Source organism: Felis catus, chromosome C2, assembly GCF_018350175.1.
Source record: "Felis catus isolate Fca126 chromosome C2, F.catus_Fca126_mat1.0, whole genome shotgun sequence".
NCBI classification, from domain to species: Eukaryota; Metazoa; Chordata; class Mammalia; order Carnivora; family Felidae; genus Felis; species Felis catus.
In genome coordinates, this window is record NC_058376.1 from 21878084 (window position 1) to 21902909 (window position 24826).

A 24826-nucleotide genomic window follows, 5' to 3' on the forward strand; every position below is an offset into this window, starting at 1 on the left:
ATTGTGTGTGTGCATATGATTCATTGACTTTGAACTCAAAGTCAACAGCATTATAACTCAAGTCTGAATGAAGCTTTTCTAATATACATATTTAATCTGTAAAGAATAACAAATCCTTTTTTCCTTAGGAACACTAATAGTATCTCTCACAGAGCAAAAGCGGTACTTTCGTAAAGTTTATCAGTTTTTCTTTCAGATGGTGAATCTGATGTTATATCTGAAAACTTACATTTTCTCTTATAATTTTTCTATAAAGTTTATATTTTTGAATTTACATCTATGTCTATGGTCCATTTTAAGTTAAATTTTGTGTAAGATGCAGGGATTCAGTTGAGTGTTTTTTATTATTGTTTGCTTCTTGTGCATATGGACATCAAATTTTTCCAGCATCAGTTATTAAAAAAGGCTATCTTTGGGGCGCCTGGGTGGCGCAGTCGGTTAAGCGTCCGACTTCAGCCAGGTCACGACCTCGCGGTCTGTGAGTTCGAGCCCCGCGTCGTCGGGCTCTGGGCTGATGGCTCAGAGCCTGGAGCCTGTTTCCGATTCTGTGTCTCCCTCTCTCTCTGCCCCTCCCCCGTTCATGCTCTGTCTCTCTCTGTCCCAAAAATAAATAAACGTTGAAAAAAAAAATTTAAAAAAAAAAATAAAAAAATAAGAAAAAGGCTATCTTTCTATAATGAATTGTCTTTGTGCCTTGGTCAAATATCCATTCACTTTGTTTGGGTTGGCCTATTTTTGTGCTGTCTTGTTCCATTAATGTGTCTTTTCTTTCGCTAATACCACACTCCATTGATTACCATGACTTTATCGAAATCAGGTTATTCTGAGCCCTTTCACTTTGATTTTCTTTTTCACATGATGCTTTAGAAATTTCCTTTTGCTTTAGCCATTCCAGGACCTTTGCCTTTCCACATAATTTTAGAGACAGTTTGCCAATATAGACCGAAAGCTTCCTGGGGTATTGAAATTACATTGAATCTATAGATAAAATTAGGAACAAATGGAATCTTAATATTAAGTTCTTTCCTCCATGAAAACAGTCTCTCTCCAATTTTATAGATCTTCTTTAATTTCTTCATCTGTTTTCTAGTTTTCCATAGAAAAACTTTGTACAAATATTTTGTTAATTGACACCCAAGTACTTTCTTTGATGCTTTTATAAATAGTATTATTTCCTTAATTTCACATTGCAGTCATTCACTGTTGATACATGGGAAAGTGATTGACTTTTATATATTAATCTTGTATGTTACGATATTACTAAACTTGCTTAACAGTTCCAGCAGGTCTGTTGTAGATTCTTAGAGATTTTCTATGTAGACAATGGTACTGTTTATGAAAATTGAAGGTTTCATTTCCTTCTTTTGAATCAGAATGGCCATTATTCCCTTTTCTTGCCTATCTCCCTCGATAGTACTTCTGGGAAAAAAAAAAATTAGTGGTGATAATAGAGTAGGACATCCAAATCTTATTCTCAGTCTTAACAAGGAAACATTCATTCTCTCACCGTTAAGTATGCTGTATGTTTTCTTTTTTTCACATGTATCTTTCTATTATAAGTGTATTGCTTTGCCAATGGGGCTGTAATAAAGCAACACGAACTGGGTGGCTTAGTCGAAATTACTTGTCTCACAGATCCAGAGAGTAAAAATTTATAATAAAATAAAAATATAAAATATATTTTCATTTTTATGAGGGGTCCTCTATAAATATTTTAATTTTAAATATTTTATATTGCATGTTAACTTTTTAAGAGTTTAATTTCTAGAATCCGTTCATTGTTCATTACAACACTATAAATATCTCTTTTGATTTGCAAAAGGCAAAAATTTTGACAGTATTTTCTATCAAGGGTTGGCAGTTTGCTGATAATCTCAGATAAGTAATTATAGGAATCATCACATAAAATACAGAATACAAATGAAACCTAACTAATTATGGCCATAGGCATAGTGTCAGAGAAACTAGTTAAGCTAGAATTGGCATTCCATTAAGTACTAAACTCTGATAAGTGGCATACATGCTTCTTCTATTTAACTTAGAATCATCGTAATTAAAAAAAGGATTTATATAGGGGCACCTGGGTGGCTCAGTCGGTTGGGCGTCGGACTTCAGCTCAGGTCACGATCTCATGGTCCGTGAGTTCGAGCCCCGCGTCAGGCTCTGGGCTGATGGCTCAGAGCCTGGAGCCTGTTTCTGATCTGTGTCTCCCTCTCTCTCTGCCCCTCCCCCATTCATGCTCTGTCTCTCTCTGTCCCAAAAATAAATAAACGTTAAAAAAAATTTAAAAAAAGGATTTATATAAATAAATTGGTTTTGAACAGTTTTAACAAATATCAAGAAAAGCTGTACCTGTGTTCCAAAGGCAATATGTTTATGAAATGATAAGTATTTTATTTCCACATCAAAACCTGGGTATCTATCTGCTCAGGAGAAAGTAGACTTAGAGCAAAAATTAATTTAAAACATGCGCATGGCAGTTGTTAGATGGAATATAATTTGGTAATTCACATCTGCCCCTATGCCCCACATTCTGGGTAATTCATTGATCTTTTATATTTTGTATTTGAAATATTCATTATTTAGGGGTGCCTGGGTGGCTCAGTCGGTTGAGCGTCCTACTTCGGCTCAGGTCATGATTTCTCAGTCTGTGAGTTCGAGCCCCACGTGGGGCTCTGTGCTGACAGCTCGGAGCCTGGAGCCTGCTTCAGATTCTGTGTCTGTCTCTCTCTTCCCCTCCCCCACTTGTGCTCCGTCTCTCTATCAAAAATAAATAAAATTTAAAAACTTTTTTAAACATAAATCATTTAATATAAAATAATATAAACTGACATGAAATTAAAGAACAAGAGGGGCGCCTGGGTGGCGCACTTGGTTAAGCGTCCGACTTCAACCAGGTCACGATCTCCCGGTCCGTGAGTTCGAGCCCCGCGTCAGGCTCTGGGCTGATGGCTCAGAGCCTGGAGCCTGTTTCCAATTCTGTTGTCTCCCTCTCTCTCTGTCCCTCCCCCCTTCATGCTCTGTCTCTCTCTGTCCCAAAAATAAATAAACGTTGAAAAAAAAAATTAAAAAGAACAAGAGTACTTACGTCTCAGTGAATTTGAAAAATTACCAAATTCCAACATTCAAAATTACAAGACAGAAATGTTGTTTTTTTTATATATACATTTATTTATTTTTGATAGAGAGAGAGGCAGAGAGAGAAGGAGACACAGAATCCAAAGCAGGTTCCAGGCTCCAAGCTGTCAACTCAGAGCCTGTCTCCGGGCTCCAACCCACAAACCACCAGATCATGACCTAAGCCGAAGTCCGATGCTTAACTGACTGAGCCACCCAGGTGCCCCACAAATGTTTTAAAATAAATCTTTTCATAGAAAATAATTTTTGTATGAATAGTGTCTGGGGCACCTGGGTGGCTCAGTCGATTAAACATCTGACTCTTGGTTTCGGCTCAGGTCATGATTTTGCGGTTTCATGAGTTGGAGTCCCACATCAGGCTCAGCTCTGAAAATGCAGCCTGCTTGGGATTCTTTGCTTCTCTCTCTGTCTCTCAAAATAAATAAATAAACTTAAAAAAATAGTTTCTGTAAAAAGTGATGTAAAAGTTATTGAAAAGAGATTTCACAACTTTCTATTATATAACAAAGGTTGAAAAAACTGGTTTACGAAATGTTCAGTTCACTTCTTGTAAAATAAGGAGGTAGACTAAATATATAATTATTTTCAAAAAGAACATGTGTTTTTTACTGGTAAATGTGCCTCTTTTCACATTACCTGTGTCAGTTAACAGTGTCACCAGCCTCACAATTATTTTAGATCCAGGATTGGAGTGTTTATTTCTGGATCAGCCCCCTGAATATTCATCCTCATATAGTCAGCTGTAAACCTTCTGGATTCATAACCTTCAAAAACTCATCATTTTTGCTTTTTCTGTCTCTCTTGTCTCAAATGGTCTCACTATGGAAAATCTTTGTATAAAAATATCACCAGGCAATTGAAAATATGAGTCTAACACTGAGAATAGGAAGCAAGCTTAGCTACCTGAAGGAAAAGGAGGCCCCTGGTGAGGGCTGTGTACTCTCATGCAAGCCTGGATACTCTACAGGAAGAGATACAGGCACAGAATCCCTTTCTTTACTTTCTTCTTTGTAATTTTTTTATGTTTTTATTTTATTTTTGAGATAGAGAGACAGAATGTAAGTGGGGAAGGAGCATAGAGAGAGGGAGACACAGGATCCGAAGCAGACTCCAGGCTCTGAGCTGTTGGCCCAGAACCTAACATGGGGCTCGAACTCACTGACTGTGGGATCATGACCTGAGCTGAAGTTGGACATTTAACTGGCTGAGGCCACCCAGGTGCTCTACACAGAATCCCTTTCTAAGGAGATTATGATGCATATCAGACAACACCAATAAACTCCAAGGGTACTAATCATCAATCAAGGTGTATATATATATATATATATATATATATATATATATATATATATAAAGGGGCACCTGGGTGGCTCAGTCGGTTAAGTGTCCAACTTGCGCTCAGGTCATGATCTCATGGTTCCTGGTTTGAGGCCGGTGTTGGGCTCTGTGCTGACCGCCTGGAGCCTGCTTCAGATTCTGTGTCTCCCTCTCTCTCTATCCCTCAACTGCTTTCACTCTGTCTCTCTCTCTCTCTCAAAAATAAATAAACATTAAAAAAAGATATATACATAAAAATGGATAGCATTAGCTATATATATGTTTACAAATGTAACATTTATATATATATATATATATATATATATATATATATAGTATATATGCTAGTAAATTTGAGAACCAAAAATAGTATGTTTCAATGTATATTTAGGTATGATGTGCTTCATAAACCAAGAGGTAAATGTAGCATTATTTTCTCATGACTAACACAAAATTTCATAGTTAAAATATTAAAATACAAAAATTCATGAATGCCCATTTAATAAATGAACATTAAATAAACTACAAATTTATTTATCTCTATAGGTTTAAATAAGTTTCTCTGGAACATAATGCAGATTCTACAGTATAAAGGATAATTGACTGCTTTGTAAATAAAATAAAAAAAGAGAGAGAAAAAACATACAGGATATTTTTTTCGAGATCTCTACTCATTTTGCTATAGTTGAACCACAGAAAGCAATACAGTTTGTTCCGGGAAATGCATAAGAGTAGAGTGGAGTTTCCAGGCGTTGGGTATATACATCCTAGTTCTCCATGAAAAAAATTGCTTTAGGAAGGTTCCGTAAATCATTTACAGACTTGCCTCATTTTTCATTGATCTCTCTCCAAATGTGATGTAAGCTTACTATAACACATTTATTATACAAAATGGAGAGACGTGCACACTAATTTGGCCCACATTTATATTGAACCCATGTGGGATCTCACTTTGAATGGAGAAATAATTAGGAGAGTGATTCTTAGAAGAAAAATTGGTAGCTATTTATTCTGGGTTCCTCAAAGTGATTTCTATATTGCTGTAGAACATTGGTTCTCAAAGTTGGTGCCATGGTGAGAATCATTTGTGAAGTTTTTTTTAACATACTAATACTCCAGCCACAGTTTGGTCATAAGTATTTTGTAGTTTCCTATATAGTGTCAAGATTTCATAATGCTAATGTGTATAAGTCTTGCCAGAAGTTAATGGGTTGAAGAATTTTAAATGGTGGAAAAAATACATGTCCATATTTTAGAATTTTATTTTTCCCATATTTTACCATCTTAAATATTTAAGTTATGATATAACATATGCATGTATAAGTGTCAAACACACTTATGTGTGCAATATGTCATATCATCTCCTAATGTTATTTTTAATGAAGGTCATGTTTGGGAGATGGACATATTTTATAAGCATTATTAAAGTTATTATTGCTTACTTTCTATTAAATAGCCCCAGTATTCTGTATAAGGATAAATTTATCTCAATATTTATAAAAGTAATTTAGTCCTCATCCATCAAATCTGAGATACACTATTTGCTGTGATGTAAAAATAAGATAGATACAAAGGAATTATCACTCTTAGGACTTTTAGTTACAAATTCCACTTACTACCCTAGCTCACTTATGCAAATTCATGGCAGCACTGAACTTAAGACATGGGAGCTGTTTGAGTCAAACCCATTTGAAATGCCATTGCTAATCTCTCTCTGTGCCAGTCCTCATCAAGGTTGACCTTCCTGATTGCCTGTTACAGCCTGACATAAATGTAGTGTAACCACCCCAGTGCTATAATTGACCTTTAACTGCAGTCTAGCCATGATCCTTTCAGTGATCTAATAATTCCATGGTACAAATATCATTCATTTGTTTCAATAATTATTGCTGACACCTTGCATTGCCTGTGTCTCTAAAACAAGCTGAAGAAGAACAATGAGTCCTGTATTTCATGCAGAGGGTATTACTGAACGATGATATTTTAAAGCATTATTATAAAATAAATTATATTTATTTTCTTTTGTGCAAGTAGGGGATAATGGGGAGATATTTGAGTGTCGGACTGTACCTTTGGTGTGTGTGGTGAGAACATTTAACATAAGATTTTTCCTCTTAAATACTTAAGTGCACAATTCAGTATTGTTAACTACAGGCACAATGTGTTGTGTTTCAGATCTCTAGAACTTAATCATGTTGCATAACTGCAACTTTATACTCTTGAATAGCTGGTCCCTGTCAACTACCATTCTACTTTATTTCTAGTTCAGCTATTTTAGATTCCACATATAGGTGAGATCACACAGTATTTGTCTTTCTCTGGTTTATTTCACTTAGCATTTTCACTCAGACTATATGCATGTTGTCACAAATGGCAGGGTTTCTTTCCTTACTGTGGCTGAATAATATTCCATTGTATATGTGTGTGTGTATGTGTGTGTGTATGTGTGTGTGTGTGTGTATACACACACACACACATACACACACACGTATATATATGTGTATATGTGTATATATATATATATATATATATATATATATATATACACACACACTACATTTTCTTTCTCCATTCTTCCATTGATGAATACTTAGGTTGTTTCTATGTGTTGGCTATCATGAAAAATGCTGAAATGAAAATGGAAGTGCAAATATTTCTTCAATAATTTTTTCATCTGCATGGTTTTCAGTGTGTCTTTCATATCTTTGGTTAAGTGTATTCCTAAGTATTCTGTCTTTTTTTGGATAAAATTATACATAGTTTTGCTTTCCTAATTTCTTTTTCAGATAGTTCATTGTTATTGTCTAGAAATATCACTGAATTTTGTGTGCTAATTTTATATTCTATAACTTTACTGAATTTGTGGTTAGTTTTTATATATAAGATCATGACACATAAAAAATTGACTTCTTCCTTTATAATTTGGATGCACTTTATTTCTTTTTCTGCACCTAATAGTTATGGCTATTACTTCTAGTACTATGTGAATAGAAGTCTGAGAGTGGGTATCCTTGACTTGCTCCTGATTCTAAAGGAAAAGCTTTCAGGTTTTTGGCATCAAGAATGGTGTTATTTTGTGGTCTTTTGACCTTCTATGTTCCTTCTATACCTAGTCGGAGAGTTTTTTAATAATGAAAGTGTTTTCAACTTTAACTGATTTTTTTGCATCCATTGAGATGTTCATGATTCTTATCCTTTATTAGTGTGATGTATCACATCAGTTAATTTGTGTATGGTGAATCATCCTGGCATCCCAGGAATAAATCCCACTTGGTCATGGTATATGATCACTGTAACGTGCTTTGGAATTAAGTTTGCTAGTATAGTGTTGAGGACTTTTGCATTTCTATTCATGATGATATTGTAATATTGGCCTGCAGTTTTCTTTATTTGTAGTGTCTTTGTCTGCCTTTAGTACCTGGTTAATGCTAGCTTCATAAAATGATTTTGGCAGTGTTCCCTCCTCTTCAGTTTTTAAGAGTTCAAGAACTATTGGCTTTAATCCTTTAAATATTGGGTAAAATCCACCAGTAAAGCCGAAAGCTCCTGGGCTTCTCTTTGTTAGTGGGGTGGTTTTGATCACTGACTTCATCCTCATACTAGTTGTAGGTCTATTCAAATCTTCTATTTCTTCATGATTTAGTCTTGGTAGCCTGTGTGTTTCTGAGGTTTGCCATTTTTGCTTATCTTTTCAAAAAAAGAATCTTAGTTTCATTGATTTTAGTCTATAGTTTTAGTCTTTATATTATTTCCACTTTAATCAGGATTGGTTGCAATAAAATTTGCATCAAATTCATGGGATGCCTGGGTCACTCAGACAGTTAAGCATCCGACTTCTGCTCAGATCATGATCTCACGGTTTGTGAGTTCAAGCCCTGCGTCTGTCAGCACAAAGCCAAGAGCCTGCTTCGGGTTCTGTGTCTCCCCCTCTCTCTACCCCTCCCCTTCTTGCACTCTGTCTCTCCATCTCTCTCAAAAGTAAACATTAAAAAAAATTAAGTATATATATTTATTTATAAATATATAAATATTTATATATAAATATTTAAATATTTGAATATTTATATATATATAAATTTATATATAAATATTTATTTATATATATTTATATTATTTATATTTATATGTATATGTATATTTATATATTATATTATATATTTATATTATATTTATATTATATATATTATAAATTATATTTATATTTATTTTATATATTTATATAAATATATATTTATATTTATATATACACCGTGCACAGTGTATAACTATGTATAGTTCTATCTCTTAATGCATTTTTAGAGGAAGAATTTAACAACATGTATTATATCAGCTTTTTCTTACCTGTTAAATAATTTAAAAAATATATTTAAGCAACATATTTTATTTTTCCAGTTTTATTGAGGAATAATTGACATACATCATTGTATAAGTTAAAGATGTGAAACATGATGGCTGGGTTTATCTATACTCTGAAATGATTACCACATCTCTATCTTATCACATAAATATGACAAAACAAAAGAAAGAAAATAAGAAAGAAAAAAATCTTGTAATAAGAAATTGTGGGATTTACTCTTAATTTTCCTCTATATCCTACAGCAGTGTTAGATATAGTAATCATGTTGCATAACTGGAAATTGTGGAGTGCCTGGGTGGCTTAGTCAGTTAAGTGTCTGACTCTTGATTTTGGCTCAGGTCATGATCTCAGGGTCATGGGACTGAATCCCACATCAGGCTCCGGAGCCTGCTTAAGATTCTCTTTCTCCCTCTCTTTCTGCCCCTCCCCTGCTCGTGTTCTCTCTCTCTCTTTCAAAAAAGAAAAAGGAAGAGAGAAAGAAAGAAAGAAAGAAAGAAAGAAAGAAAGAAAGAGAAAGAGAAAGAAAGAAGGAAAGAAAGAAAGAAAGAGAAAGAAAGAAAGAAAGAAATTATATCTTTTGACCACCTTCCTCCAATTCCTCTTCCCTCTACCATCCAACTCTGGTACTACAAGTCTTGATATCTTTTTCCAAGAGTTTGGTTTGTTGTGGTGCTTTTTTGTTTTAAATTACAAGCATCAGTGACTATATGGTATTTGCCTTTCTTTGTCTGACTTATTTCATGTAGCATCAATGCTTTCAAGTTCCATCCATGTTGGTGCAAATGGTAGGATTCCCTTCTATTTTATGACTGAATAATATTCTGTTTACATACCACATCTTCTTTACCCATTCATCCACTGACAGACATGTAGGTTGTTTCCATGTCTTGGCTATTATAAATAACGCTGCTATGAACACGGGGATATAGATATCTTTTCAAGTTAGTATTTTTATTTCCTTCAATTATCTTCCTAGAAATGGGATTGCTGGATCATATGATAGTTCTATGCCTAATTCTTGAGGACCTCCATACTGTTTTCCATCGTGGTTGCACCTATTTACAATGACACCAGCAGTGTGCAGGGGTTGCTTTTTCTCCAGCCAACATTTGTTATCTCGTGTCTTTTTGATGAGGACCATTCTGAGAGGTGATAAGTGATACCGCATTGTAGTTTTAATTTTAAGCAACATTGTGTAAAGGAGAAAACAGATTGTTGTTCTACCCTGTGCTAAAATGTGAGTACAGATCTGTCACAAAATTTTGATGTGTTCACTGCATAGTCTTACATTGTTTCTTAGCAAATATTATCATTTAAATAACACTCACATGGTAAACAAAAGTGCCTGATTAAGACTGATTTAAATACTAACATCTAAAATGTAAACAAAGAAAACATGTTTTCTTTATGTAATGTGAGGCATCAATACAGGTATTTAATCAAACATTATTAAGGTCCTATGTAGAAATAGTTTATAGACTGTTTGCAAAGCTTAGGGGAAAATTGTGCTACTATCTCACCTAATCAGTGAATTAATTCTGCCGTTTATATCTGGTTATTTGTACTACAGGTTTAATTGATTAGTTTTCTTTTTTTGTCAGTTGTTTTTGAAAACTATAATGCTTTTTAGGAAAAGTGGCCCTAAAAATCTCTTCAGTTTTTTTTTTAAACCAAAATAAGTACAGGAAACAAATTGGAGCATTGATCAAAGGATTTCCCACACCGCTTCTGTAAAATGTTGATAACCCCTCAGTCACAGGACTATTCTTATGTTTCAACTGGATAATAGCTGTAACTCTAAAACAGAACATAAACATTTTTATATTCTTTTGCTCGAGAGTGCTTGGGTGTCATCTTACAAGAACACCAGCCAACGGTGGGGGCCAGGAGGCTAGGGTCAGAGAGAGAGAGAGATAAGATCTATTTATATACAGAGATGGCAGCCAATGTGTTTGGTATGTATGATGTCCAATACCTTCTAGAAGTGATTTTCCCCCTGGATCGTCTACAACGTCTCTTTACCACTCACTCATCTTCTTGACATTACAACTGAAAGAAATTATGGTGACGCTGTCCCAGACACTTGGGAGCTGATAATAGTGAATATATCATAGGGAAATGAAATGAGATGAGAGAGGTGATCTCCAGAATACCTAAGAAGATGTGGCAGGGGGATAAAGCACTAGCTCTCTCAGTGGCAATCTTAGGATGTCTGATGAATATTCCAGGTGAAGAAAACAGATACAGAATATGTTTACTTTTAGTTAAAAACTTGTAACCACAAAAATGACTTTTGCATTCTATTTGGCAAAATAATTGTTACTTGGATGAGCAAAGAATATGATTGAAGTACCTATTTTGGAAACATAACTTTCCTTTAATCTATTCACAATATCCATTTATTTGATGACACGACTGCTCACATAATTCAATGTGACCGTAATTTTAGTCATTTCAGATATGGATACATGACATCTGGTTGTCAGGTAAATGCCCGTGAAATCATTCTTCCATGCCTTCTTTAAACCATTTATGCAAGTTATCACTTTATACAACTATAAATTTTATGTCCACCTGTGTTCTAAATAAAATACTATCACTCCATGAAGAATTGTTAGTTTTTAGTTATAACAGTCAGTGCCTGATGTTCAAACTATATGCCAAACCTACTGATAATGAAAATCTGTTTCTCTCTCTCTCTTTTAATAAATGCTTTCCTATATCAAAAAGCTCTGAATGGTAGTGAATTATAGAATTTCAGTAAAATCTGAAGATGTGCTATTTAAAAACCCAGTCTGAAATATGATTCTCCAAAGTTCTTTCCTATTTGGAGTTGTGACGTATTATATATGAAAATTACTTAACAGAATGCCCAGAATTTAGGAAGTGCTCTGTAATATTAGTAATTATTTTGTGTGCTCACCAATGATTGCTGCCCAAAGTTGTTTAGAAACTTTTTTTAATGTGTGTTTATTTTTGAGAGACAAAGAAACAGAGCATGAGTGGGAGAGGGGCAGAGAGAGAGGAAGACACAGAATCCAAAGCAGGCTCCAGGCTCTGCCCAACATGGGAATGGAACCTCCAAGCCATGGGATCACGACCTGAGCCAGAGCCGGACACTTAAACGACTGAGCCCCCCAGGTGCCCCCCAAAGTTGTTTTATATTGGTATGTCCTGTTACAGAGAACTGCATAGAATAATGCTGTTTATAACACAAGTCATGACTTATTATTGGGTCTTGAAGGCAATTTAGTGAGGTGCAATCTCTATTTTCAATTTTAAAAAATATGAAATAGAATAGACTCTAATTGGGTAAAATGGAAAATAATGTGTTGCATAAAGTATGGATTTTGTTTCTGAAGTAGTTTCTTTCAGACTATATCTTCATATCATAGGTGTGCATGACGTGTGATTACGATGTGTATTATTTTTTCTTATCGTGGTCACATATAGATAAAAGTCTCAAGTCTAAGTAAAATCGTTTAATGAGTTAACCTTAGGAATGTTAGAAATATTTGATATTCTCCCTGAAACTCTAATCTCTTTAAAATGAAGTTGTCTGATTTTATTTTGAAGAACATTTTTTTTCCAATTAATTGACAATAAAGTGTATATGTCAAGAGAAAGGGAAAGATTTGAAGATACTTTTTTTTAAATGTTCATTTAGTTTTGAGAGAGAGAGTGAACTTTAGTGGGGAAGGGGCAGAGAGAGAGGGGGACAGAGGATCTGAAGTGGGTTCTGTGCTGACAGCAGCGAGACTGACGAGGGCCTCAAAGTCACAAACTGTGAAATCATGACATGAGCCAAAGTCAGAGGCTCCACCGACTGAGCCATCTAGGTGCCCCTAAGGATATTTATTTCTTATTGATTTACTATTTTAAACTTTTTTTTCAACGTTTATTTATTTTGGGGACAGAGAGAGACAGAGCATGAACGGGGGAGGGGCAGAGAGAGAGGGAGACACAGAATCGGAAACAGGCTCCAGGCTCTGAGCCATCAGCCCAGAGCCCGACGCGGGGCTCGAACTCACAGACCGCGAGATCGTGACCTGGCTGAAGTCGGACGCTTAACCGACTGCGCCACCCAGGCGCCCCTTGATTTACTATTTTAAACAACACATGATTATTTTCTTTGCTTTAATTTTTTAATGTTTATTATTTATTTTTGAGAGAGAGAGAGAGAGACAGAGTGCAAGCAGGGGAGGGGCAAAGAGAGAGGGAGACACAGGATCCAAAGCAGGCTCCCGGCTCTGAGCTGTCAGCACAGAGCCCACCCGATGCAGGTCTCAAACTCACAAACCATGAGATCATGATCTGAACTGAAGTTGGTCGCTTAACTGACTGAGCCACCCAGGTGCCCCAACACATGATCATTTTCAAAAGGATTAAATAAGTATTGGGAAAGAGTGCAGTAGGAATATTCTTAAAACTTCCTGATAATACAAAAACACGCTTTGCAAGTATATATTTTTTCTCCAGATTTTGATCATTGAGAATCAGATTTCTATCTGGTTGTTTGAGTTTACGATCTCTGTGAACAACTTTTGCAAGTTTCAAGGTATTTGTCTTAATCCTAACTTACCTTTAAAAGAAATTGTGTTGATGATATAAGAGTATGGAAAAGATAAGGCTCATATTTTTAGGGTCGACTTAACTTTTAGGCGGGATAAATTGTCCTTTTGATTGTCCCGAGTAAATTGGATTATAGCTGTCTAAAAAGAAAGAAAGAAAGAAAGAAAGAAAGAAAGAAAGAAAGAAAGAAAGATGCAGAAAAGGATGAGGAAAATAAAGATTACAAATCAATTAACCTACATTGTAATGTATATAATAAAAATTTGTGAACCTAAAACTTATCTAAAATATAAAGCTTGCTAATTAAAGAAAATGAAAGTTGAAATGACCCATTGATTCCAAATAACTTAATTTTATATCATTATATATTATGTAAAATGATGCAATAAATCCAATATCCAACAACATTCAAGCATGCAGAGCACCCTTGCCAGGCATGCAAACAATAGGAAATTATGACCCATGTACATGTAAAAAAGAAGAAATCATTAAGCCAAACTAAGAAATGACAGAGGACAGAAATACAGAAAAGGCCTTTAAATAAATCTCTAAACTTGATACTTCTTATGCCCAAGAAGATAGAGTAAACACGAGCACAGGAAGAGCAATAGAAAAACAAAATATCAAAGGAAACACTGAGTGATTAAAATTATAATATCTGAAGTGAAAACGTCACTGGATGTAAGTCCTAGATTAGACACTACAGATAAAAAGATCAGTGAGTTTGAAGGTATAGTAATAAAAGCTATCCATAATTAAAGACAGAGAAATATAGAGAAACCAGTGACATGTGAGATATATGAGTCAATGGAGTCCCAGGAGAAGTCAGAGAGGAGGAGCTAGAAAAACCTGAAAATTTAATGCTTTCATACATATATATATAGAAAGAGAGATAGATGATACATAGATAGATAGATAGATAGATAGATAGATAGATAGATGATAGATAGATAGATGATAGATAGATACACAGATTGGTAAAAATTGGTAACTCACAGGTCTAAAACCTCCATGAACCCAAATCATAAAGTACCTAAAGAAAGTTGCTAAGGGCCATGACAATCAAATTAGGAAAAATAAATATTAAACACTTAAAGACACAGAAAAATAACACATTAGTTATAGAAGAGCAAAGAATAACAAACGCAAAAAGTAGAGTGCAAGCAAAGCATGGATATTCTTAAAATATTGAGAAAAAAGATACTGTCAACCTACAATTTGTTAACAGCAGAATATCTATTGAAATCAAGGCAAAATAAGTTCTTTTTTTGGATACAGAAGACTGAGATAATGCATGTCTTAGTCTACTCAGTCTATTACAAACTATCATAGCCTAAGGGGATTATACAATAACCGTTTATTTCTTACAGTCCTAGAGTCTTCAAGTCTGAGATAAGGGTGCCAAGCAGGTTCAGGTTCAGAGATGGACTCATTCTAGCTTATAGACACTCACCTTCTAGCTGTTTTCTCACGTCATGGGAGGATGAGAGAAAGCTCTCTGTTTTGTTTTGTTTTGTTTTGTTTTGTTTTGTTTTGTTTTCTTATAAGGGCACTAATTACATCATGAGGACCCCATCCTCCTGACCTCATCTAAACCTACTTCCTTCCCCAAAGCCCCATCTCCATCCCATTGGGGATTAGGGCTTCAACATATGAATTTTGGGGAGACATAATTCAATTCCTAGCTATTCATTATGTACAGACCTTTACTACAAGAAATAACTCTATTTCTTTCTCCATATTAGTTGATTCTGATTGATGCAACTTTCTTTTTATATACTAGTCTCTTTTTGTTCGTTTCCAGTATTATCACCTTTGTTGTAGTTATAATCATGATGCTTAATTTATTAAACTCACACTCTTCTGTTATATTATACTCAAATCACATTGACTTTTTTGTTACTGAAACACCCTAAGGTGTTCTTACTTATGGCTCCTTTCTCACTGCTGGTGGAAACTGTCTCTCATATCCTGCCATGGCTGACCTACCCTAGTTAATCAGATCATCAGCTACCTCCACTGAGGAGTATTCTTTGTTCCTCAAGTCACTCACTCATAGTCACTATATATCCCATTTGTAACAGCTGCTACTATCTGTACTTGTTCATTTACTTGTTCACGTTTTTAGCTTTAGTTATTTTCCCTTCAATGGGTATCAAGGTAATAACTATATTATCTATATTCCTGGCACTCAGAAAAATACCTTGGAAGAAATTGTGGTTACATGATTATTGAGCAAATTTTATTTTCATTTAGTTTATGTGTGTTTTTGCTTTCTACATTCGACTCTTTTGTTTCATTCTTTTGTATTTCAGTTGGTTCGACAGGTTTTGAAACATAAATATGGTTGGGTCATCATCACGCATTTTTTTTAAAAATTCAAGTTAGTTAACATATCGTGTAGTATTGGTTTCAGGAGTCAAATCTAGCGATTCATCACTTCTATGTAACACCCAGTGCTCATCCCAACAAGTGCCCTCCTTAATCCCCATCACCCATCTAGTCCATCCCCTCACCCACCTCCCCTCCAGAAACATTCAGTTTGTCCTCCGTATTTAAGACTCTCTTATAGCTTGCCTTTCTCTGTATTTATCTTACTTTATTTTTCCTTCCCTTCCCCTAGATTTATCTGTTTTGTTTTTTTAAATTCCGCATGTGAGTGAAATCATATGATATTTATCTTTCTCTGGTTGAATTATTTCGCTTAGCATAATACACTGTAGTTCCATCCATGTGGTGGCAGATGACAAGATTTCATTCTTTTTGATCACTGAGTAATATTCCATTATGTATATATACCACCTGTTCTTTATTCATTCATCATACATCTTTAAGTACTGAAGTGGGTGGAGTTTACTCTGCCTTTCAGAAAGCCCAACCTGATCCAGTACTCACAGATGTGTATTCATATGCACATACACATGCACACACACACACACACACACACACACACACACACACACACATACACACTTACACCCATGCGTTATTCTGGGATATTACCTCAGCGTCAACTTATTGCAGCTTTCCCTAAACTCCGCTTCACCAAACCATCCCTCACCTCCATTGTAGAAGGTGATTCTTTTTTTTTTTTCAACGTTTATTTATTTTTGGGACAGAGAGAGACAGAGCATGAACGAGGGCCAGAGAGAGAGGGAGACACAGAATCGGAAACAGGCTCCAGGCTCCGAGCCATCAGCCCAGAGCCTGACGCGGGGCTCGAACTCACGGACCGCGAGATCGTGACCTGGCTGAAGTCGGACGCTTAACCGACTGCGCCACCCAGGCGCCCCTGTAGAAGGTGATTCTTTACGGTCCCTCATAGGTTACTCTCCTTTACATTCCCAGCCACACAAATCACTCTGCAGTTTGTCTCCACACAAAATCATAAGTTCTTGGAGTATGGATCTTCTATTTTCATTTTTTCCTTCTTGTTATTCTTTGCACTTTGCATGCCATAATTAATTAATGTATACCCCATGTATTAAAGTATGCTAAAACTCTATTTTCTCATCTCCCGTTTTTGATTATAAGAAAACTGCTTTGGAAAGGAAAGAAGGAGGGAAGGAGGGAGAGAGGAAGAGAATGCTTCAGTGACATCTATCTTCTTCTAAAGATGCATCACATCCTCCTCTACTTATCATCATTGATGCAAATTCCTTACATACAAAACCTCTCTGTTCTTCCTCTCAAGTGTTTACTTATTTTGATTTAAAAAACAAAACCAAAAAACTTCAGGCTTGAATTAAGGTTTTATTTCTTTATTCTGTGGTCATCTAATCATCTATCCAAAATGCAATGTCTCATCCTCTGAATTCTTTCAGTTCTTCTTTCTTTTTTAATATTTATTTATTTATTTATGTATTTATTTATTTACTTTTGAGACAAAGAGGGAGAGTGCAAGCAGGGGAGGGGCAGAGAGAGAGGAAGACAGAGAGTATCCCAACCAGGCTCTGTGCTGATGTGGGAATTGAACTTGAGCCAAAATCAAAAGTTGGATGCTCGACTGACTGAGCCACCCAGGTGCCCCCAGAATTTTTTACATATTAGTATATTATATTTATTTGTGAAAATTGATTGCTTCACGTATAGTTAATTTGTATTTGAAATTCTATTATATATATATATAAATAATTGACCTTATTTGGGCTGTAAATTGACATTGACATTTTATGTACTCAAGGTAGGATGAAAAAAAAATTCAAAGGTAATTTTCTAATTTTGTTTGTTCTTTAGAAATAAATTCTAAAAACATTTAGTGCCCTAGTTTCCTAAACAGAATTACATGATATCTTAATATTCATGTGATTATAACAATGGTTTAATAGGAAAAAAAAAGATTTCAGGGGCGCTTGGGTGGCGCAGTCGGTTAAGCATCCGACTTCAGCCAGGTCACGATCTCGCGGTCCGTGAGTTCGAGCCCCGCGTCGGGCTCTGGGCTGATGGCTCAGAGCCTGGAGCCTGTTTCCGATTCTGTGTCTCCCTCTCTCTCTGCCCCTCCCCCGTTCATGCTCTGTCTCTCTCTGTCCCAAAAAGAAATAAACGTTGAAAAAAAAAAAAAAAGAAAAAAAAGATTTCAAATAAAATCCATTTTTTTAAGTTTATTTATTTGAGAGAGAGAGAGAGAGAGAGAGAGAGCATGTACAAGAACAGGGGAAGAGCAGAGAGAAAGGGAGAGAGAGAATCCCAAGCAGGATCCACACTGTCAGAGCAGAGCCTGATGCAGGGCTCAATCTCATGAACTCTGAGATCATGACCTGACCCAAAATCTAGAGTCAGATGCTTAACCAGTTGAGCCACGCAGGTGCCCCTGAAATTCTATTTTTTTAAGTAGTTTTGTTTCAGCAGCTTTTGCTCAGAAATGATGACAATATAAGTGAAACAGCAGGGCTTTGTAAAGAAGAAAAGATGTTGGATTTGATAACTTTTAATTCAAATTAGTGACAATTACATCAAAGACTGCATTTCATTGTACTGAAGAGGCCTAGTCCTTTCAAACTATCCATTAAAAAGATTATGTTTAATTAACAAGACTTTTCCTTGTATCAATTTGTAGAGTTTGTTCAAAGCCTTGAAATAATTTTTTTTTAATTTTTTTTCAACGTTTATTTATTTTTGGGACAGAGAGAGACAAAGCATGAACGGGGGAGGGGCAGAGAGAGAGGGAGATACAGAATCGGAAACAGGCTCCAGGCTCCGAGCCATCAGCCCAGAGCCTGACACGGGGCTCGAACTCCCGGACCCCGAGATCGTGACCTGGCTGAAGTCGGACGCTTAACCGACTGTGCCACCCAGGCGCCCCATAAAATTAAAAAAAAATATATGTATCTGTATGGAATGATCCAGACGGCTGGCTAGTTTGCATCACTTCTGAAATGCTTCGGCTGAACCTATGTAAGTAAGCACTCCTCAGGCTGGAACGAGCATCAAAGGTATTGTGACTCCATCTGTCCAAGTGATATCTTGGTTACAGAAAAACTTCCATCTACATCAAAAATCCATTAACCACTGAGCCTAAACAACAACCAACATAATGGATGGCTGAGTCTGCTTGCACTTGGGGTTGGCTTAGAAGGCTGACTAAGCAAGCATAGGGAACTGAGGGGAGCCAAGACTATGATAAGGTTTTATAACTTAGACAACATAGCCCAGCCAGCAATGGGTGAAGTATTACTTAAAATATAAATTGATTGCCATTTTAACCTCAGAATATAGAATTCCATTCGGTTATGCGTTCTAACAGCTTTACAGCTTTACAGTTATGAGCTAATATAAACCCTGCAAAAAGCCTTCGAGGGGAGACACTTTGCTATCCCTATTTTACGCATAGAGGAACTGAGACCCAGAGATTGGAATGGTTTGGCCCAGTTCACAAAGCTAGATGGTGGAGGTGTTAAGATTTGTTTCCAGACATTCTGGTTCCAAAGACTATGCCCTTAACCTTCTTATAGTACACTCTTTCAAATTAATCATTAGTAAAATGTGTTTGTAAAACAGTGTCAGATTATGTTTCATTTAAAATAAAAGATCAAACGGGACAGTGTACATATATGCAATGTATGCATGCTTTTTATGAGAATGAGCTAAAATTGTAAAGCCTTGAAAATCCAGGACCCTGACACCATATTCTATGTGTGATATGGCAAAGTTGGAGGAATCAAAGTAGTAGTAAATTTGGCAGATGAGTATTATAGCACAGTTCAAATTAAAAATGGTAGCCAGATATTTCCCAAATGTACTGAAGTGAACTGAAGATTCAAACGAATTGGTCACGCTGAATGATTATTAAGGAGCCATTTGCTGTGAACAATTTAGGATTGGCTATTAGCCAAGGAGTTATGGCATCTGGCTCTGTGTCTCTGGGATAAGACAGACCTGGGTTTGCTTACCAGGCCAGGCACTTACTGTAAGTGTAGGGAAATAATTTTCCCTCTCTTGGCCTGCTTCCTTATATGTATATTGCCAGCAGTATTTACCTCATAGAATGGTTTTTATTACTAAATAAGTGAATGTAAAACGCATAGCTTAAGGCCTGGTACACAATTAACACTCAATAAATGCTAGACATTATTGTGCTTATTATTTAAAAGTTTTTATTAATCTAGGCGACAACTCATGTGTAATGAAATGATAATGTTTAATGATTAATAATCTTATTGGTTTGATTCTCTGTGTAATTTTGTATTTGTTTGAATTTAAAGTGCTTCTATACGTTTACCCAAGTCTTTTTATATGTACCCCATATATTTTACAGATGGTGTATTTAGTCAAATATCACCAGAAATCAAATATAATGATGACAGACTGAAAATGATGCCAATTAAGAAGTTAGCAGGTGTTAAGGTGATTTTTGAATGTTGACCTCTTTCTTGGAATACTAGCAGCTCGGTGTCTACATGCAACCTGCTCACCCTTAAGTCCCGTATTAGTGAGCATTCTCCAGAGAAACAGAACCAACAGAATGTGTATGTAGAAAGATTTATTTTAAAGAATTGGCACAGGCAATTGTGGCGGCTTGGTAAATCCAAAATCTGCAGGGTAGACCAGCAGGCTAGAGACAGACCGAGGGAAGAGTTCCACCAGTCTGAAGAGAGTTTGCTGGCAGAATTCCTTCTGGATCTGAAAGAGTAAATCCACAAACAGATTGAATGAGGCCCACCCATGTTATAGTGGGTAATCTGCTTTATTCAAAGTCTACTGACTTAATGTTAATCTCATCCAAAAAAATACCTTCAAAGAAATTACCAGAATGTTTGACCCAAACTTGGAACACAATGGCCAAGCCAAGTGGACGCACAAAATTAACAATCTTAGTCCCCCTTATAGTGTATAATCTTCTAGTTTTCATTTTTAATGTCATAATGTTAAATTGAATACCATGTCTAGATATTCAGGGAGACTTAATTTTTCTTTGCAGTGAGTAATTTTGAGCCACAGCTTCTCATCCAAAATATATCCTAGTGACCCCAACATTCTCCCAATTCAATAGTTTTAATGATACACAGGGGTAATATTAATTAATATTTAAAATTTTATATACACAGTCATATTCAAATTTATAGATAAATATGGAATCACAATCAGTGTTATTGAGACATACGTTTTACTTAAAGCAGTAACAAAAACAAATCCCAGATAGTGTCTTCCAGCTTCAGTAAGTGCATACATGTTACATTTGTTAATAATGAGGATTTAATAATGTAATTGTTCTGTTGTGTTGTATTTTTAGTGAAAACATTGTGTTCGAGTTATATTGAAAATATAGTATGTAGAGCACACTAGATAATTCCTTGGATATTAGTGTGTGTGTGTGTGTGTGTGTGTGTGTGTGTGTGTGTGTGTGTTGTTTTTCTATGTGATTAGAGCAGCAAACAGCATTTCTATATTTCTATACTAGAGCTTGGTGATTATTTTTTTTTATAATTTTTTTTCAACGTTTATTTATTTTGAGGACAGAGAGAGACAGAGCATGAACGGGGGAGGGGCAGAGAGAGAGGGAGACACAGAATCGGAAACAGGCTCCAGGCTCTGAGCCATCAGCCCAGAGCCTGACGCGGGGCTCGAACTCACGGACCGAGAGATCATGATCTGGCTGAAGTCGGACGCTTAACCGACTGCGCCACCCAGGCGCCCCTGGTGATTATTAATTATATCTTAGTTTGCACAATGTGCTCTGACGCTATTATATGTTTGTTATTTTGTATTCAGGCTAGAAATAAATAGTAGACTAGTTCAAAGAGTTAAAGAACTGGAATTTATAAACCTGTCATTTTAACAAAGAGATGAACGCCTATCCAGTTTGTGCCAGACAATGCGCTGGAAAGAAGGTTAATGCGGTAAATGAGAAAAAAAAAATACTGTCTTTCAGAAGTTTGCAATCTTGTAAATTCAGCAAGATCTGGTATACATTAAATGCTATACTTAATATATTCACAGATAGATATATTAAAATTTTGCAGAAAAAAAGCCAACTTTATTATTATGAGAAAGGCTTCCCAGAGGCATGTAACTCTTTGCAAAAGCTTAAATGGTAATTTCCCCAAGATTACAAAGAATTGTGTATGTCCAAATGATATAGAGTAACCTGACCTCTTTCAAAAGAGTTAAGTTAGTTTAATGACACTAACTGGTATGTGTATATATGTATAAATATATATGAATATATGTGCATTATATATATAATGCATAGATATACATACACCATAGAACAAAATCCAACAAGCTTTTGAAAAACTCTCACTCTCTATATGTTACTCTATTTCTGTCTCAGGTCCCCTGGGGGAAGACACAGAACTACTGATATACTCTATTAAATGTAAATGTTGTTCTCTTCTACAGGAAATCCCAAAACTGGGTAAATTCTACCCATGACGATTCTAAAACTTTTATAGGCATTGAAATGCGTCAGGAATTTTTTTTTAATCAGATCTGTAGGAATTCTGGATGTTCTTGGACAACCAGATAGCTTACAATAACAAATAAGTGAGCACTGAATAAAATTTATTCACAGGTATCCAGGAGGAAAACAACAAACACAAAACTCACTATTATTTATGAAGATGGTAGAGCAGAATGAGAGACTGTATTTATTGCTTTAGACATAGAAAATTGATTTACAGTGAGATTATATTTAAAATTCTGTACTGGTTGTTAAGGTTTTATTCGGCAAATTGCAGATGTAATATTCACTGCTGTGATCCATGCTGGAATGGAGATAGTGCCAAAACTGCACGGTGGGGTAGATATTCGGATTGTAACCTACATGTCATGCACAATAGAGACCTGGTCTAATACATTGGTGGGTTCTCAATGATAATTATTATAACTGCAATTAAGTACAATACATTGTATTTTATGCAATGTTTCCTTCCCATTCTGTTTCACTCCCTCAGTCTTTCCTCTTTCTCTCTCAAGCACACACACTTCTACATATGTATATATACAATCTTACAATCAGGGCAGTTATTTTATTTTACTTTTTAAGGTTTATTTATTTCGTGGGGGATGGAGTGGCAGAGAGAGAGGGAGGTGAGAGAATTTACAGCAGGCTCCTCACTGTCGGCATACAGCCTGATGTGGGGCTCAGTCCCATGACTGCAAGATCATGACCTGAGCCGAAATCCAGAGTCAGATGCTGAACTGACTGAACCACCCAGGTGCCCCTGAGAGCAAGTATTTTACTTTTATTTCATTTATTTTTTTTAAATTAGTATTCGTTTTGAGGGAGGAAGAGAGTGCAAGCAGGGGAGGGACAGAGAGAGAGAGGGAGAGAGAGGATCCCAGGCAAGTTCTGTGCTGACAGTCTCAAACTCACAAACCAAGAGATCATGACCTGAGCTGAAACCAAAACTCAAACGCCTAACCGACTGAGCCACCCAGGTGTACCCCTGAGAACCAGCATTTTAGAACAAAATATCCAAATTTCATCTTCTGTTTTGCCAAGGCAACATTATCATTGAAAGCCCAGAGACGAGTTTGATGGTGAGGTTTTTTTTTTTATTTTTTTAATGTTTATTTATTTTTGAGAGAGAGAGAGAAAGAGAGAGAGAGAGAGAGAGGATGTGGCCAGGGGAGAGGCAGAGAGAGAGGGAGACACAGAATCTGAAGCAGGCTCCAGGCTCTGAGCTGTCAGCACAGAGCCCGTCGTGGGTTACGAACTCACGAGCTGTGAGATCATGACCTGAGCTGATGTCAGATGCTTAACCGACTGAGCCACCAAGGCATCCTGAGGTAAGTTTTTTAACACAGCAAATCATATCTTTTTTTACCATCTGGTTTAAAACAGAGGGCTAAATTGATTTTTATTCCCATTTGTATGATCCAGCAAGATTGCCTTTCTGTGTGCCTCAGTTTATATGTGTCTCTGTGTTTAGGTAAACAGTCACACTGCATTATAATTGGGTGCATATAATACTTATTCACAAAAGTTTCTGTAGCTTCTTGATTGATTTTTTAATTTAATTTTTTTAAGTTTTTTAATGTTTATTTTTGAAAGAGAGAGAGAGAGAGAGAGAGTGTGAGTGGGGGAGGGGCAGAAAGAGAGAGAGAGAGAGACAGAATCTGAAGCAGGGTTCAGGCTCTGAGCTGTCAGCACAGAGCCTGATACGGGGCTCGAACCCAGGAACCGGGAGATCATGACCTGAGCTGAAGATGGACGCTCAACTGACTGGCTCACCAGGCACCCCGATTTTTTTATTTAAATTTTAAAAAGAATTTACAGCATTCTAATTTGGGTGAGATTTACGTAACTCAGTAAATATTGTTGAATGGAATTAATGCTCATTTACAAAATCAAATGGTTTTATAACTCCTATAAGTATGTCCCACCTGTGTTCATCTTCTTATCTTTGGTAGAACTCTGATGCAATAAGAAAAAACATTTCTTTTAAATAGTGAATTCTATGATTTGTATCTATATTTGCTAAGATAATGCAACCTTCACTCTTTAGAATCCCAACAGGATGGTTCAGTAATGAATAATCATTGTGCATTACTATCTAATAAAATGACAATCTAAAACTTACTACAATAACACATGCTATTCGTAACATAATAAAGCCTAATGATGAATATTAGAAAGCACATTGGTTTTTATGCAAGAATATTCTGACCTCACTTGTGTGCCAAGTAATTCATCATTACAGAATCTGTGTATCCTGCATAAATACTTTTTATTTCTACCACTAATGAAACCCTCCTTTTGAGACCAATTCAACAGGGTAGCAGAATGATAACTGAATTTGAAATTATTGTCCATCTGTTTTACATGTATATAGTAGATTACAAATTGTTCTTTAACATCCCACATGATTTCTGAAAATTTACCATATAACTTTATATGCCTTCTTTTATTTTTAAGAATCTTTTGAGAATATTAAAACATGAGAGTTTTCATTAAGCACATAAACATTTATGAAGCTTTTCTTTTATATTCTTATTATG